The sequence below is a fragment of the Hyaena hyaena genome, unplaced genomic scaffold (genome assembly GCF_003009895.1).
Source record: "Hyaena hyaena isolate Hyena2069 unplaced genomic scaffold, ASM300989v1 scaffold_647, whole genome shotgun sequence".
Classification (NCBI taxonomy): Eukaryota; Metazoa; Chordata; class Mammalia; order Carnivora; family Hyaenidae; genus Hyaena; species Hyaena hyaena.
The window spans coordinates 677,278-692,963 of NW_024081281.1; the positions used below are offsets into that span (position 1 = coordinate 677,278).

The 15,686-nt window shown below is 52.2% G+C and overlaps 1 protein-coding gene across 3 annotated transcripts in view; it reads right to left on the bottom strand.

Moving 5' to 3' along the window:
* Positions 1–15,038, bottom strand: part of SFMBT2 (Scm like with four mbt domains 2) — a 202,600-nt gene extending 187,562 nt beyond the window's left edge. Inside the window, exon 1 of one of the 3 annotated variants that reach the window (XM_039216643.1) lies at positions 14,987–15,038. The gene's annotated coding sequence lies outside the window, so the exon portion shown is untranslated. Of the gene's footprint in view, positions 1–11,418; positions 12,124–14,986 lie in introns of those variants that run through there. The other 2 variants (XM_039216642.1, XM_039216644.1) reach the window with 2 other exon arrangements.
* Positions 15,039–15,686: the final 648 nt, after the last annotated feature.

Below are 15,686 nucleotides of genomic sequence, written 5' to 3' on the forward strand. Positions count from 1 at the left end.
ATTGCACATGATCAACGTTACTCTTGCCACGCCGAGTTGGAAGCTATAATTATCCAGTGTCGGGTGAAAACACGAAGTCTGCACTCCAGTCACGAGGCTGCCTTGGCCTCAGACATCCTTCGCCCACGGGCAGCATCCAAGGCTCGCTACTCACAAGGGATCGCTTCTGTGAACCGCGCTGTGTTAACAGTAAAAGAAACGTCAAGTTTCTTTTTAGATTACCCAGTTATCCACAGACTTTTCAAACCGGCCTGCCCTAAAGTAGTCCACGAAACTTCCAGCGTCCCTAATTGGCATACTTGTAATTTCAAGCCTGCTACTCTCAAATGGGAAAAGGTTGGCAATTATTTGTTTTTTCACGTGACTCAGAAAAGAGAATACTCTCCAGATAGGAAATAAAACACGAAGGTCTAAACTCGAAGCTTGGGAAATTCCAGACATGCTCCAGCTGTCCATGGGTATCGAGCATGTCTGAACCACAGAGCAAACAGCCTCGTTTCCCACTCCAGGAATCTGCACATGAGCTCAGGGTACCTAACCGAAGCTAAGACCTTTCCAAGTATTTCAATAAAGTGGAAAATACCAGAGAGTTCCTAAAGACGCACAACCTAACTTGGGACCCGAAAATGACCCCTGAAAATCACCGTGTCCGTCTTTGAAATAACCAACTTGCAAATAAGAGCCTCAGGTCGTTAAGAGCACGTTTGAGAACCATCTCTGCAAATGGCTTTGAGGAAGAAAAGCATGTTAAGTGCCAGGCGCCATTATCAAGGAGAGCTTCTTGCTATTTATATTCACCCTGTCACCCGGCTCACCCCACTAATGACGCCTGACTGAGCCCGTCCCCTCCTGGCTCTGACCAGCCAACACTCAGCCTTTCGAAGAAGAAACAGGTCCTGCCTGATTCCATCATCAAGTGAGACGAACTGATTCTCTGGGGCAGAAGGTTCGTGGAATTCTGCGGCCCACCATGTTCTCAGAGCCTGATTTACCTTGATTAGGCCTGCAATTTACAGCCATTTTTCCACCAGGCTTCGTGGGTTTTCACTCTAAATAGATTGAAATCTGACACAAATGGCTGTCCCGGCATAAGACAGGCTAATTTTTTACAATCAGATTCCTACCTCCGTCCTGGGAAACAGGATGTGTGGGAGATAAAGGGACTCAAGGAGTAAATCCCGGGGCGACAGCGGCCGGCGGTGCCCACAATAACACACTGTGTCTTCTAACTCATGGTTGTAGCTGTCACCTCTTAACCTCCCAATCCCACGGCGCATATGACTCGAGAGCAGAAGAGTGAACGAACTCAGTGCTTCCAAATGGGCGTGTGCAACAATAAAACACACAGCACCTTCCGTGTCACCTGCTCAAGAGAGGAGACCCAACGAAAGGGCACGAGGCTGTGCATCACCTCAGATTTCACTTACTGCCTATTTACCCACAAATTATTTCGGTGGCATAAACTACTTACTTACTACCAAGCAGGACACGGCCCTGGAACACCCAACAGAATCGACGGCGCAGTAGGTCTTTGCATCAAGGTAGCGACGAAGGCCTTCGCTACCCGGAAATCGGCCGCCGCACCGCGAAGGTCCAATACCAACCTTAGGGTGGCACACGGCCGACGCGAAATACTTCACCCACAGGAGCCTGGTAAAGGCCTTCCTGAAAAAGCAGGGCTCTGAGAATGAGCACAGACATCATTCCCCTTGGTCCTGACCTCCGCAACAAGCCCTGGGGTTTCCCTGCCGCCTACCAACACGGGGCCGAATCAGAGCATCAACCCAAGATTCTAACCAAGCGGAGGAGCCTCCTGTCTCACAGGAGATCTGTCCCTCCCGGCACACATCCACGCGTAGAAGCCGTTTCCAGGAAATTCGCCCATGTGCTGTACATGGGATCATGGAGAACTCAAAGGGTGAAGAAGTCTGAGGAGGGGTCCTTGTGTAAGCTAGACATGCATCAATGACGTCTAGTAATCAGTGCCTAATTTTCTTTTATTTTTTTAAATGTTTTATTTATTTCTAGGAGAGAGAGAGAGAGACAGCGTGAGCAGGGGAGGGTCAGAGAGAGAGGGAGTCACAGACTCTGAAACAGGCTCCAGGCTCTGAGCTGGCAGTCAGCACAGAGCCCGACGCAGGGCTCGAACCCACGAACCGCGAGATCATGACCTAAGCGAAAGTCGGACGCTTAACCGACTAAGCCATCCAGGCACCCCAGTGCCTAATTTTCCGAGGGGATGTTATGCACTTGTTACTTCAAGCGGCGCCGATGTACAGCAGTGATGCCTGAGAGATAGCACTTACTTCCAAGTGTCTACAGAAGCATCTCCCGGAAGCCAGCCTGGAGATCTCTGCGGGCTCCCTGGGGATACGTAAAACTACTGAAGAGCATTTCCGGTGTTTACGTGAAGCCATGGATAGAACCATAAAGTTGGGCATAAATCAATTTTATAAATCATATCATCTAAATGCATGAAGGAGATTCCCTCCAGTGGAGAACTACCATTATGCAAAGTCAGTAAAAGCACCCTAATTTACCCTAATTAGGACACAACGTGGGAAATGTAACGAACCTGCAGGAGTCACAGGAGACCTGGGCTTTACACTGTGACATAACTGTCACCGACCGGAACGTACTCTTGGCCTCCACAACACAGCCAGCAACAATGTTCTCATCTGCAAAGCACAGGGAGAATTCTAAAAAAGTCTCCTCTCCCAGGGCAACATTTCAGGGGAATCTGGGCTTTCACTGTCCCTCCTTATTAAAACTAAGAGTGTGTGGTAGGAGAGAATTATGTAGCATCCTCCTGAAGGGAACAGTGACTCAAAAAAGGAAATATTACCCATGATTCTGAGCTGGATCCCAAAAGCTTTCATAAAAAGAGATGAGTCAGGACCTAAATGCCCAACTGGCTACTCGGACACTTAACCCGATAAACTGCAGAAAGACACTCAAGGTTGTATCGGCAGAGGGATGAACAGAAAAAAGGTGTCCCGTGCTTTGAAGCTAGATGGGAAGAAAAAAGCGTATGTAGGTTCACAGGGTTTTTTAAATGTTTATTTATTTTTGAGAGAGAGAGAGAGACAGAGCGTGAGCTGGGGAAGGAGCAGAGAGAGAGGGAGACAGAATCCAAAGCAGGCTCAGGCTCTGAGCTGTCAGCACAGAGCTCGACATGGGGCTCGAACCCACGAACCATGAGATCACGACCTGAGCCAAAGTCGGACACTTAACTGACTGAGTCACTCAGACGCCCCTAAGTTAAAGTTTTAAAGACAATGAATGACAAGGACCGAAATGAGTCTCCAAATACTCCGTTCCTCCACTTGGAGCATCCGGCCACCTCCAAGCAGGATGTCAGCTCGGACAAGCACCACCGACCGTCTGATTCCAGAGCTGACTGTTTTTCAGTGCTACAGGGATGGCACTAGGGGACGTCACCTCTCCCTACCCGACATCAGGGACACGCACTCGGCAGGGGTTACGTACACCGGAGCACGGATCCCTGAAGGATCTCACAAACTGTCAGCTTCCACAGGAAACATGACGAGCGACGTTCTGTTCCATTAGCGCCCTGACGCTAACGCTTCTCACAAGGTCCTGGGCCCGGCTCTGGCTTCCTCCCAGGCTCCTGCTCAGCTAGGGAAGCCCTGTCCTTGGAAATGCTTGACTCCAACATGGATTCCTAAAGAATCTCATCTGCTGCCAGATAAATATCTGAAAATCACTCCCATTCCCCCCCCCCACACACACACACAAAAAACAATGAATCAATCATTCAATCAATCAATCAAAAAAGCTGGGAGGTGGGGCCATGGGTCGGTTAAGCGTCGGACTTTGGCTCAGGTCGTGATCTCACAGTTTGTGAGTTTGAGCTCCACTTGGGGCTCCATGCTGACAGCTCAGAGCCTGGAGCTGCTTCAGATTCTGTGTCTCCCCCTCTCTCTCTGCCCCTCCCACGCTTGTGCTCTGTCTCTGTCTCTCTCAAAAATAAACATACATTTAAAAAAAAATTTTTTTTAAAGCTGGGAGGTAAGTCTCCCAAATGTACATCTTTTACACACTCAGGACTTTTTTATATTTGCTGAGCTGTCAGCACAGAGCCTGACACGGGGCTCGAACTCAGGAGCTGTGAGATCATGACCTGAGCCCAAGTCGGACTTGACACAACCGATTGAGCCAGGCAGGTGCCCCGTACACACACTCAGGACTTTCAAAGCCTCTCCTTAACTAGAGCACGTGGCAAATGAAGACTGATGACTGCAAGCGAGAGGAACAGACAAACGTGTGGGATGAAGATGCAGTGTTGGATGACCCAGGTTTGACACGTCAGTGCCACTCGCGGCGAATCGGTGAGAGCAAAACCAGATCCGACCTCCAGCCACCAACACTCAGCCAGAGGCTAGAGTAGCGACTTCACAGCTGGTGTTCGTCCATTTGCACATAAAACATCATAATTACCAACGAGTAAGTATGACTAAAGCAGACGAAGTCTAACTTGGTGAGTTAGGATCAAGAATATTAATGCGTAAAACAAGCAGGCTGGCTGGAAGAGCGTGTGCCTGCACTCAGGACTTCCTGTCCCATTAATGACCTCTGTCCCCTTGATCAGACTGTGCAGGCTACCTACCCCCAAACGCCCATCTTTGTGCCCAGGGGCCTCCATTCGAAGGCTCCTCTTTCCCACTTCTCCACCCTCCGACGGGCAAAGCCAGTTTCTTCCTCGCAGGGGGAAATGTAAACACCACACGGATCCAGCCAAAATGTTGGCAGTGGGCTTTGCCCTCTCCAATTCCCTTGACTTTTTCCATCCCTTATCCTGCTCGCTTTATGGAATGCTTCTGCAAGCTCTCCGCGATGCTTGAGAAGCAGCGTGTTGCTTTCAGAAAGGGCAGCGACGCAAGCCCGTTTAGAACAGTCTCCTAGGGAGTTCCATCTTTCTTAAAGATCTCTACCCTACGCAGAGCATCACTGGTCACTATCGGATGACAGATGCCCTCTTCTCTTCCCTGGCGCGCCCAGTGAGTTCTGTGCTCAGCACACAGACAAGATGATTATGACTGACTAGTCAAGATGACTACTATTCAATAGTGTTTTGTTTTTAAACCACCCAAAGGGAACATCCTTTCCAACGCAGAGGTGAGAACAATGGCTACAAGAGGAAACGCGTCCTTTGCAGGCGTGAGGTATGTACCTTATGAAAGAGTCAGAGACGTGTTTTTCGCTAACAAAAAGATAGTGCATTTGTCACAAATTTGCAGAAGTAAACGTGGCTTCTACTTTTTTTAAGTTTTATTTATTTAAGTAATGTCTATACCCTACGTGGGGCTTGAACTCACACCCCTGAAATCAAAAATCACATGCTCTTCGGATTCTGTGTCTCCCTCTCTCTCTCTGCCCCTTCCCAGGTGCACTCTGTCTCTCTCTCTCTCAAAAATAAACAGACATTAAAAAATAAAAGAGTCGCATGCTCGCTGAGTGAGCCAGCCAGATGCCCCAACATGGCCTTTACCTTTGCAAAACATATTTGTACCTAGCAAGAATTCTATCTGCCATTCACTGCAGGGGGGAAAAAATTGAAAACTGAGAGTGGAAGGCTTAAGGAAAGTGACTTAGCCAAGGTCACACACAAAAAACGCTGAGCCAGACCAGGGGTTCTGACTTCCCAGGACTGGTTCACTCTACCCATCAGAGCACAGGCCATCTACATTTACTGCATTTCCTAAAAAACAAAACAAAACAAAACACCAAAAGCCAATTTCCATGAAAATCCTGCTACTTTGATTTGGCAAAACCTGACTGTCTCCTGAGCTTTAGAGGAAGTGAAATTAATTTCTTCCCGTAAACATACAGACGCTTTGCTGGCCCGCTTCAAGCCTGAGGTCCACCTCACCGCGTGAAGAGTGGACCACCAGCCGTCCAGGCAAGAGTGAGTGCAAGGAGGCCGCGCTTCCAGGCCCCACCCAAAGGTGCTGAGGTGAGTCTAGAAGACCAGGCTCGTCGTGGCCAGCACCACTTGGAAGGGAAAATTCTAGCTCTCTTCCTCGGCTTTCCTAGGGTCCTTTGGATTTCCACTCTCCACTTCTTTCACAACTTGAGAATATTTCAATTTATTCTCACCAATGTTAGCGCGGGAAAGTCTTTCAGAAAGGAGAGAAAAAAGGAAACCGGTGGATATGAAAGCCAATTATTTTTTTAATTAAGCTGAAATTTCAGAAAGGCGGCACTTTCCCAAACAGTGGCCAAATGACCTGTCAGGGAGCAGCGCGCAACCCCAGCCCAGAAACACTGAGTATTTTCACTTCTCCATCTAAAAACAGAGATTCAGCTTCATGTAAAGGTTTTGCTCTTTCATGATGATCCGAAATAAATACAGACAAAAAATGCTCTAGTCTTCCTGCATTTCAAATCAAGCACATAAAAAAAAAAAAAAAAACACTTATATGATCCTGTATAACCTCTCCAAAGACTCGATCTCTGTATCAGTAAAACAAAGATAATCTCCTATAAGGATTAGGGAAACTAAGGCATTTAAAGTGCTAGCCACGGTGTGTCACACAGAGTGAATGATGAATATACAATAAGTTCAGTTTCCTCTTTTATTTTTAATGTTTTATTTATTTTCTGAGAGAGATAGAGACAGCATGAGCAGGGGAGGGTCAGAGAGAGAGGAAGATACAGAATCTGAAGCAGGCTCCAGGCTCTGAGCTAGCCGGCAGCACAGAGCCAGGCGTAGGGCTCGAACCCACAAACCGTGAGATCATGAGCTGAGCAGAAGCCTGACACTTAACCAACTGAGCCACCCACACACCCCAGTAAGTTCAGTTTCAAGGCAAGTTCAGACTACGAGTATTCAAGCCCTCACTCTCTGCTGTTCCCACCTTGCTAGCAAGCTACTCAAGCTCCCTAAAGCCTCAGTCTCCTCTGTAAAGTGGGGTGATATTCCCAGAACGTTGAGGAACTATAAATACCAAGTATGACGCACAGTGGCTGGAAAACAGTTGAAGCTTAAACACGTACTTTTCTTTTCTTTTTTTTTTTATTTTTTTTATTTTTTTAAATTTTTTAATGTTTTACTTATTTCTAGGAGAGAGAGAGAGAGAGCGTGAGCAGGGGAGGGTCAGAGAGAGAGAGTCACAGACTGAAACAGGCTCTAGCTGGCAGTCAGCACAGAGCCCGAGGCAGGGCTCGAACCCACGAACCGCAAGATCATGACCTAAGCGAAAGTCGGACGCTTAACCGACTAAGCCACCTAGGCGCCCCTATTTTCAACATTATCTGCAACAAACCGACAATTCCAAATCTTACTAATCCCACAATCCTTTCGTCGATAGTCCCTGGATCTACAGATCCAAATGTCCATGTTTTAAAGGAGCACCTATTCAAATTATATTTAAAATGAGACTTTGTGGGAACTTGCACGTGGCATTTCAGACTCTTGTATTATAGCTGATAGTGGTGCGGGGCTCAGACTTCAGTTTTAACTGAAATGGAATGGAGAAAAGAAAAACTTGCCAGATTCAGGAGAAAGTACACAAGGTGCACCTTAATAATCTCTTAAAGGGTTATTTTTTTTTTCAGGGCACCTAGCTGACTCAGTCAGTAGAGCATGTGATCCTTGATGTCAGGGTCATGAGTATGAGCCTCACCCAGCCTGAATGTACATTACTTTAAAAAAAATTTTTTTAATAATAAAAAAAGATTATTTTTTTCTCAGCCAATAAAACCTCAGGCGGGAAAAAAATTCCCAGAATAAAACTCTCTCTTCCATCTTCTCTGTCCCACCAGCTCCAAACTGGTCCTTTATAGTCCCGGCTGCTGATATTATTTGCCCCACTCTACAGAACTCACCATATGCTCTCACAAGCGCTCCATCTACCAAAACGTGTCATTTTTGTTTTTAAGAAAATTAAAAAGAGCAAACCAGAAAAGCATAATGGATTCTTTGCTTAATCGGTGTCAAAGACATATATCTCTTTTCATGAGATTGGAAACCTAAGTGACCGAAAGTAAAACTTTCTGATTAGTGAATGTCATCTTGTCAAAAGACAAAGGACCCTAACTATCAGTACGTGGTGAAATAGAACCACGTTTTGAAATTCACTAGGGGCGCCTGGGTGGCTCAGTCAGTTAAGCGTCCGACTTCCACTCGGGTCATGATCTCCTGGTTCATGGGTTCGAGCCCCACATCAGGCTGTGCTGACGGCTTAGAGCCAGAAGCCTGCTTCAGACTGTGTCTCCCTGTCTCTCTGCCCCTCCCCTACTCATGTTCCCTCTCTCTCTCTTTCTTTCTCTCTGAAAAATAAAATAAAACATTAAAAAAAAGGAATTTTATTTGGTAACTTTATATCCTTGTTACCCAAGTTCTAAATTAAATCCCTTCCCTTATTTACAATCTATAGTCCTGTCTCGTTTACACTGACTGCAGCCAAAGTTTGCTTTAGCCAATAAGACTGTTTTTCTTATGAGTTGTCCATGACCCTTTTAGTCTTACAAAGAAAGGAAATATGGTTGACTCTTAAATACTGTTTTCATTTCTTTTTTTTTTTTAATGTTTGTTTATTTTTGAGAGAGACGAGGAGAGCATAAGCAGGGGAGGGGCAAAGAGAGAGGGACACAGAGAATCCAAAGCAGGCTCCGGGCTGCGAGGCTCGAACCCGCAAACCTTGAGATCATAACCCGGGCCAGAGTCAGACACTCCAGTGACTGAGCCACTCAGGCGCCCAGAGAAGTCCAGTTGACTCTTGAATAGCACAGGTTTGAACAATGGGTCCACGGACACGCAGATTTTTTTTTTTTATAAAATACACTCCTCTAAATGTCTTTTCTCTGCCTTATCATTTTCTTAGTAACTATTTTTCCCTAGCTTACTGTATTGTGAGAACACAGAGCCTAATACATGTATAAAATATGTACACGTCAACTGTTCACATCATCGGTAAAGGCTTCGAGTCAACAGCAGGCTATTAGTAGTTCAGTTTTTGAGGAGTCGAGTTACACAAGGATTTTCGACCGGAAGTGGGGGAAGTTGTGGCCCCTACCTCCATGCTGTTCAAGGCTCAACTGTGCTGCCTAGTGGCCCAACGTAAAGAGTGGGAATGGAAAACGCACCATCAGATCGGGCTCCTTCACTCACTAGGTTACCAGCAGTCGCCCACACACATTCTAAACACTAGTGAGGTCCCTGCAATGGTAGGGTACAGAGGGCCACCTGAAATGGTCCCTTCTAGTCCCAGGAAGTACTAAAACATACTCCAATAAGGTACTTCTGGATGACTTCTCTTCAAAACCACAGCGACCTAGGGGCGTCTGGGTGGCTTAGTCGGTTGGGCGTCCGACTTTCGCTTAGGTCATGATCTCACGGTTCGTGGGTTCGAGCCCCGCGTCGGGCTCTGTGCTGACTGCCAGCTCAGAGCCTGGAGCCTGTTTCAGAGTCTGTCACTCCCTCTCTCTCTGACGCTCCCCTGCTCACGCTGTCTCTCTCTCTCTCCTAGAAATAAATAAAACATTAAAAAAAAAAAAAAACCACAGCGACCTAGCCCAGCCCATGCTATTATAGGGATGATATGCGAAGGCTACCTTGGTGCGTTCCTCCATCGCTACACCCCCTTTTCCAGGGCGTGAAGGAAACGTGCCCCCACGTGGAACCTGTGTTGCCCAACAATGACAGCGTTTTACCCCTGCACAGTGAACTCGACCCCCCAAATGCCTTCACAGACATCTTCTTAGGCCACTGTCACCAAGGCCAGGGTACTGCTTCCACTACGCTTTGCAGACGTGGGTCTGAGAGACGAAGCACGGGCGTGCCCACAGAGGTGTGCTGACCACCGATTCTCCCCCGAGCAGAAGCATGGAGGCCTCTGAGTGAAGCTCAAGTCCAAAGCACTAATTTCGTAAACAAGGAAGATGAGGCTCAGAAAAGTACGGGTAAGTGGTCCAAGGTCACACAGCTAGACAGAAACATCTCTGAAGTAGAGCCCTGACCCTCTGGTTCTGTCTAACAAAATCAGGCGGTTAGATCCTGGCTCACCAATGAACGCACAGCTTGGTCTCTTACGACAAGTATAATTTCACTATTTTTTCCCCTTATTTGTAGAATGAGGACAATAGGTTGCTTCTGGGGCAAAACAGAGACAAGAAGCGCTAGAAGAAAAAACAAAACAAAACGCAGAATGCACCTTGAGTTACACGTGCTAATTTCATTTGGGCACAAGAACCTTTTACAAGTTCTTATAATTTGTAAGACAGACCACTCTACTGTCAGGTGACCTCCGAAAGTTCCACGCAGAGAAATCCTAACAGAGAAATGTCCAAACCTCGAACAACAGAACTGGAGGTCACTCAAATCCCACAGGAGACCGTTTTTGTTCAAATTACTAAGAAGAAAGAGGAGAAGAGGAACTTCTACTTCCTCATCCTGACAAAAAACTTCTAGGCGTAAGTACAGGCCCTGGAGAGCCGCGCACTTCCCCTGCATGGGCTTAAACCCCAGAAGCACCCCGGTACGGTTGAAAGGGAACCCTCATTCACTCACTGCTCAGAGCCCTGTTTCCATCACTCAGCACTTCTCAGATTCGGGAGCCCTTTGTGGGCGCTGGCTGCAAAGAAAGGTGAAAAATGCCGCCTCAGCTAGAATAGGCAGAAATGGGACTTGATAAACATTCACACTCCCAGAACAGCAAAGCAAGGTCTTTTGATAAAAAAGGGACTAGAGAGGCCAATCCTGAGATCACCAAGGCTCTCCCCTTTCTTCAAGAACCTCTTTTGCTTGGCTGTTTTTTGTTTTTTTTAAAGCAAGAATCATGAATCTAGGCATTTACACCTAGACCAAGGTTTAAAAAAAAAAAGTCCATGACTTCTGCCAAAACAAACAAACAAACAAAAACAAAAAACCATGAAGACAAAAAGCTCTCTCAGATCAATGACTCCCACCATTAGTGAAATTCAGGTCCCAGCGGGATGGCCTGGTTGAGGCTCCAGTGCTGGTACGGAAATGGGAAATACTCACTTTTAACCCCTGAAGGTCTCCGCTGTCACTTCCAGAACACCACACATCAGAAGGGGGGGCACCCTTCTCCAGGGGAGGGGCTGAACCACCCCCACCGGGCAGTGACGGGGAGTGGAGGGTTTCTGGGGTGCACGGGTGTACCCTCTCAGGCTTGGTGGCAGCACCGAGCGGAGACAAGGACTGGAGACATTTACTGATGGAGGGGAGGAAGCCCGGGCTGTGCCAGGCTAACGCGAACCAGGCTGAAAGTAGCAGATCTCCTATCTCAAAGGACAGCCTGGCAACAATTCCTCCTGGCCACCAAGGCCTCTCCCCTCCCCCACCGTACCCGCTCAATCTCCCTCCCCACCCCCACCTGCCTCCCCAGGATTGGGGGCCGAATTTACGCCCGTTTTTGCGTTTTCTCCGACCTGGCGACACCTGGATCCACTTGCTTGGTGTAGACACGCCAATCGGTCCCTCAAGTCCCTTGGCCTCGGTGGGGAGGGTGGAGGGGCGCGGGAAAGCAGAGGGCAGCGCGATGGATCCGGATTCAGGCAGGGTCTGCCCTGGTCGAAAGCGGTTTCCCACCAGCGGGCACGGATCCGCCACGACCGCGCCGCCGGAGCCGACGAAACGCGGGGACTGCGCGCGGGGCTGGGCGCCCCAGACCTCGGGGCGCGCCGGCGGTGTCGGGGGGCGCCAAGGAGGGGACGCTGGGGGTGGTGGGAAGTCGGACTCCTGCCCGCGAAAGGGGAAGGAGCATCCGCACGGCCAGCCCAGGCGCCGTGCTCTTCCCGGAATCCCACCCAACTCTGCAAACCCAAAGATGCCGAAAATTCCGAAAGCGAAACTGCAAGCGGATCTCCAGAAGTTTGGGAACGGTCTCGCAGGCTTGCAGGCGCAGTCTCCGGCCTCGGACACCAGAGCTGCCGTCAAGGCCGGACGCCCCGGGAGGTGCAGATCGCCCCGCACGGCCACCAGCCGCGCGTCCCCGGGCACCTCCCTCGGCTTTTACGCGGGAGGGGCCCCGAGCCCGGAGCCGCAGCCCTGGCCCCGGTTCCGGGGCGGTGGTCCGCCGGGCTCCTGCCGCGCGTCTCCGTCCCTCCCTCCTCCCGCTCCTTCCCACAAGGAAGGGAAACTTGGGCCCTGCGAGAATCCCGAGGAATGTCCTTTGTAATCGGCTGTATCCTGGCGTCCACCGCACAGCTCCGTGCAAAACCGCGGGTTTCGGGGCGTCAGAGTGAATTGTGCGCTTGTCAGCGGCGACGTCAGGAGGACGAGGGGAGGGGTTCCCGGCTGAAACTGCAGTTTACAAGCACAGAGCCATTTTAGGCTGGTTTCCACTCCAGCGAAGCCCACGGGAAGGGGTCCCCGGGAGGACGCGCCCGCGGCGCACGCTGGAAGGGCCGGGGACCCGCCGCGCGCTCAGCCCCGGGGGCCCGAACGGGTGTCCGCCCGAGTGTCGCCGAGCTCACAGCCCCGCCGACCAGGTGGGAGGGAAAATCGGCCGCGGGGTCTCCGGTCCTAGGGTCGCTTCCCCGCGGCCCCCACCCACGGGGCACTGCGAGGCACAGGCCTCTCCGCCAGCGCGGCCTCCGTCCAAGTGGGGAGCACGGGCTGGCCCCTAGGGATCCCCCCCCCCAGGCCCCCACGAATGCCCAGAGACTGCGTTACTGCGCTAACTGCAGACCTGGCCAACACTGCCTTTTTAACCCCAAGATTTAAACACGTCTCGGCGCACTTGGCCAATGCACCATCAGGTTCGCCGGCCTAGAGAAGGTCCCCGGGACCTGCCCTCGCCAGGCCCCGGCGACGCGCGCAGCCGCCTCACAGCCCCCCATCCCCCGGGTCCCTCGCGCGCGACCTCGGCTCGGCAGCTGCGTCCTGGCCGCTGGCGACCCCTGTTGGAGATCCCCTGTCCTAGCTTGGCGAGCTGGGGTTTGCTTCCTTCCCCCTCCGACTCCCCTTACAGGCTCCGACTTTGCCCCCAAACTCCAGCCCCAGAAGCCGGCCTTTCCAGGGCACCACTCAAGCCCCAGAGCGACAGCGCCGCCCGCTGGCCTGCCTCGGCCGCAGGACGCCCCTCTCAGATCCAGGCTTCTCGCGCTGGACCCGGGCAAGGGACACTTTTCCTCCCAGAACGCTGCTCCCATCCCCCACCTTCCCTAGAGCTCAACTCCAAAAGCTGCTCCTCGCTTCCACCCTGCACACGTTTCCGCCGAGATCCGCGCCCGGGCACCTCCCTGCGCCACCCCTTCCATGTTCCCCGCGCCTCGGTCGTGGGGTCCCCCCCCCGCCGAGCGCGGCGTGCCCCCCGCACACCCAAAACCCCACAGGCGTCTGCGGCCAGACTGCACCCAATACCCCGAACAGCTAGTCCTTTGCACAAGCACCTCCTCACTCCGCCTCCCCCAGGAGGGCTTCGGGCGCGCAGACTCCAGCGTACAGAGAGCTCGGCTCGAAGAAAGCCGAAATAAATCCTCGCCTCTGCCTTCATGTATTTTGCACCACGTGTCAGCAGTTTGTCACGTCAAATCATGGCAAGGTCTGGCTCCAAGACGCACACACATTCGGGGCGTATGTCTTTGACCACCCCCCCCCCACAACTGCACACGCCGGTATGCTCCCTGACCCAAGGGCGCACGCAGCAGTCGCGCTTGGACACCCTGGTCCGGACCAGGGGCACCCCTTCCCCCTCCCCCTTAGCAATGGACTGGACACGCAGACTCTAAACACGGAAAAAACTAGGGCAGCTCATTCTGCCTCTCTTTTCCCACTTAATTCGCTAAAACAGCTCCTGGAGTAGCCAAAGAGAGTCGAAACTAAGGGAGGGAAACTCCGGTTGGGTTTTTTCCCACCTCAAAACCTTTATTTTCAGTTTTTAAAAGCCACCTTAGCCCGCCATATTGAAACTGGCACGGTTTCCAGACACTCCTTCTCCGCAGTCGCTGCGCTTCGGCAAGAAAACACGAGTGCGGACCCGGCTCTGGACGCGCGTCCGGCGGCCGCGAGCCGACCTCTTCCCACCCCCGCGCGCCCCCCGTCCCCGGTGCGCCCTGCCCGCCGCCGGGCTCAACATCCACAGAGACCTGGCAGTTCCTACAGTTCTTTCTCTCTCTCTCTCTTTTTTTTTTTTTTTGGCGGATTTTACCAACACACACACGTTTTAAAAATAAACTTCAAAGCCCGATCAGATTAGCAATTTTGAAAGGAGGTCATATGAAAGCAGACAACAGGAAAGCCCCAAGTGACAGGATATTACTTTAAAGCAAAAAAAAAAAAAAAAAAGAACAAAAAGATCATCCATGCTGGAGCACGCTCTGAAACTACTACTGACAATTTCATTTCAAGCTGCACAGGCAAACGTTTCCAGGAGGGCGACTCCGAATGCGTCAACGATTTTTAACACCCTCGATGGCTGGTGTCCAGTCCTCGCAGTGCCGTTTTCCCCCTCCCCGCCCCCAACACACACTTTAAAAAAAAAAAAAAAAAAAGGAAATAAGGGAAGAAAAAAAGAAGAAAAGGGGAAAAAGAAGAAAGAGACCCCGGCGAGGAAGGGCTGGGGAGCGCGGCGCAGCCAGGGCGGCTGCCTCGCCAAAAGGAGCGCACGAACGAGGAAGGTGGGCGGCGGGAGGGGGCAGCCCGCACCCCGGGAGGAGGGCACCTCGCAACTACAGACGGTCTCCCGCAAGGCCGGGCTTTTCAAAGCCCGGGGACGAGGTGGGAAGGGGACGGTTAAAAGCCAAATAAATGACAACCCGGAGCGCACAGCGGAGTTTGGGGCTCTGCCCCCGCGCTGTCGCTGCCCCCTCCCGCTCCCCGCTTTCGCTTCGCTCCCGCAGCACCCCCCTTCCTCAAGCCTCGCGCGCCCCGGCTCGCTCCAGCTCCCCTGATGCCCCCGAAGCTGGACCACCAGACGCCGGCCGGCGCACACTCAACCTGCGGGCCGGGGGGTCGCGGCCGGGTGCGGGGACGGCGGCCGGCGCGGCGCCCTACCTGGTGAAGTTCGCGCTCCCCTCGGAGTGGCTCCAGGCCCTGGGCGCCCCCGGGGAATGGGGCGGGGGTGGGGGGGACGCCGGGCCCCCGCGCTCGCTCCGCCTCGCCCCTGCTCGCCGTGCGCGGCTCGCGCCCCGCCCGCCGCCTCCCCCGAGCGCCCGCTCGGGTCCTCCGACTCCCACTACAGCCTCATTCCAATATGGCATCCTCGGTGTGCGCATGCCCGGCACTCTTGTTTAAGATTATTATTTTGTGTGTGTGCAGCGAACTCCTGCAACGACCTTTCTCAGCGCCCGCAGGACGCCTCCCACCCGCCAGCCCGCGGGACGCTCGCGCCTGCTTCCCGGGTCCCGCGCTGTGGCCCCCGCCCCCCAACACACTCACACGGGCACACTCCGCGCCCTCCCCGCCCGCGCCCCTTGCTCCTTCCTGGAGATCACTCCGTACACGTTGTGCAGAAAGTTCGCACCAACGGCGTCTCCGCAGACGCGGCGGCAGGGAAACGCGGGCACACTCCGCACACTCCCCCTGCACACTTCTGCTCTCCGGGCTCGCAAGCCTTCGGCCGACCGAGCGCGCAAGCCTGCGCCTTATCCGCCGAGGGCCGGTTTGGAGCGGAGAGAAACGCAATTCTCTCCGCCACCCCTGCCCCGCCCACTGTGCCCCCCCCCCCTTCCCCAGGGCACTTACACTGAGCCTT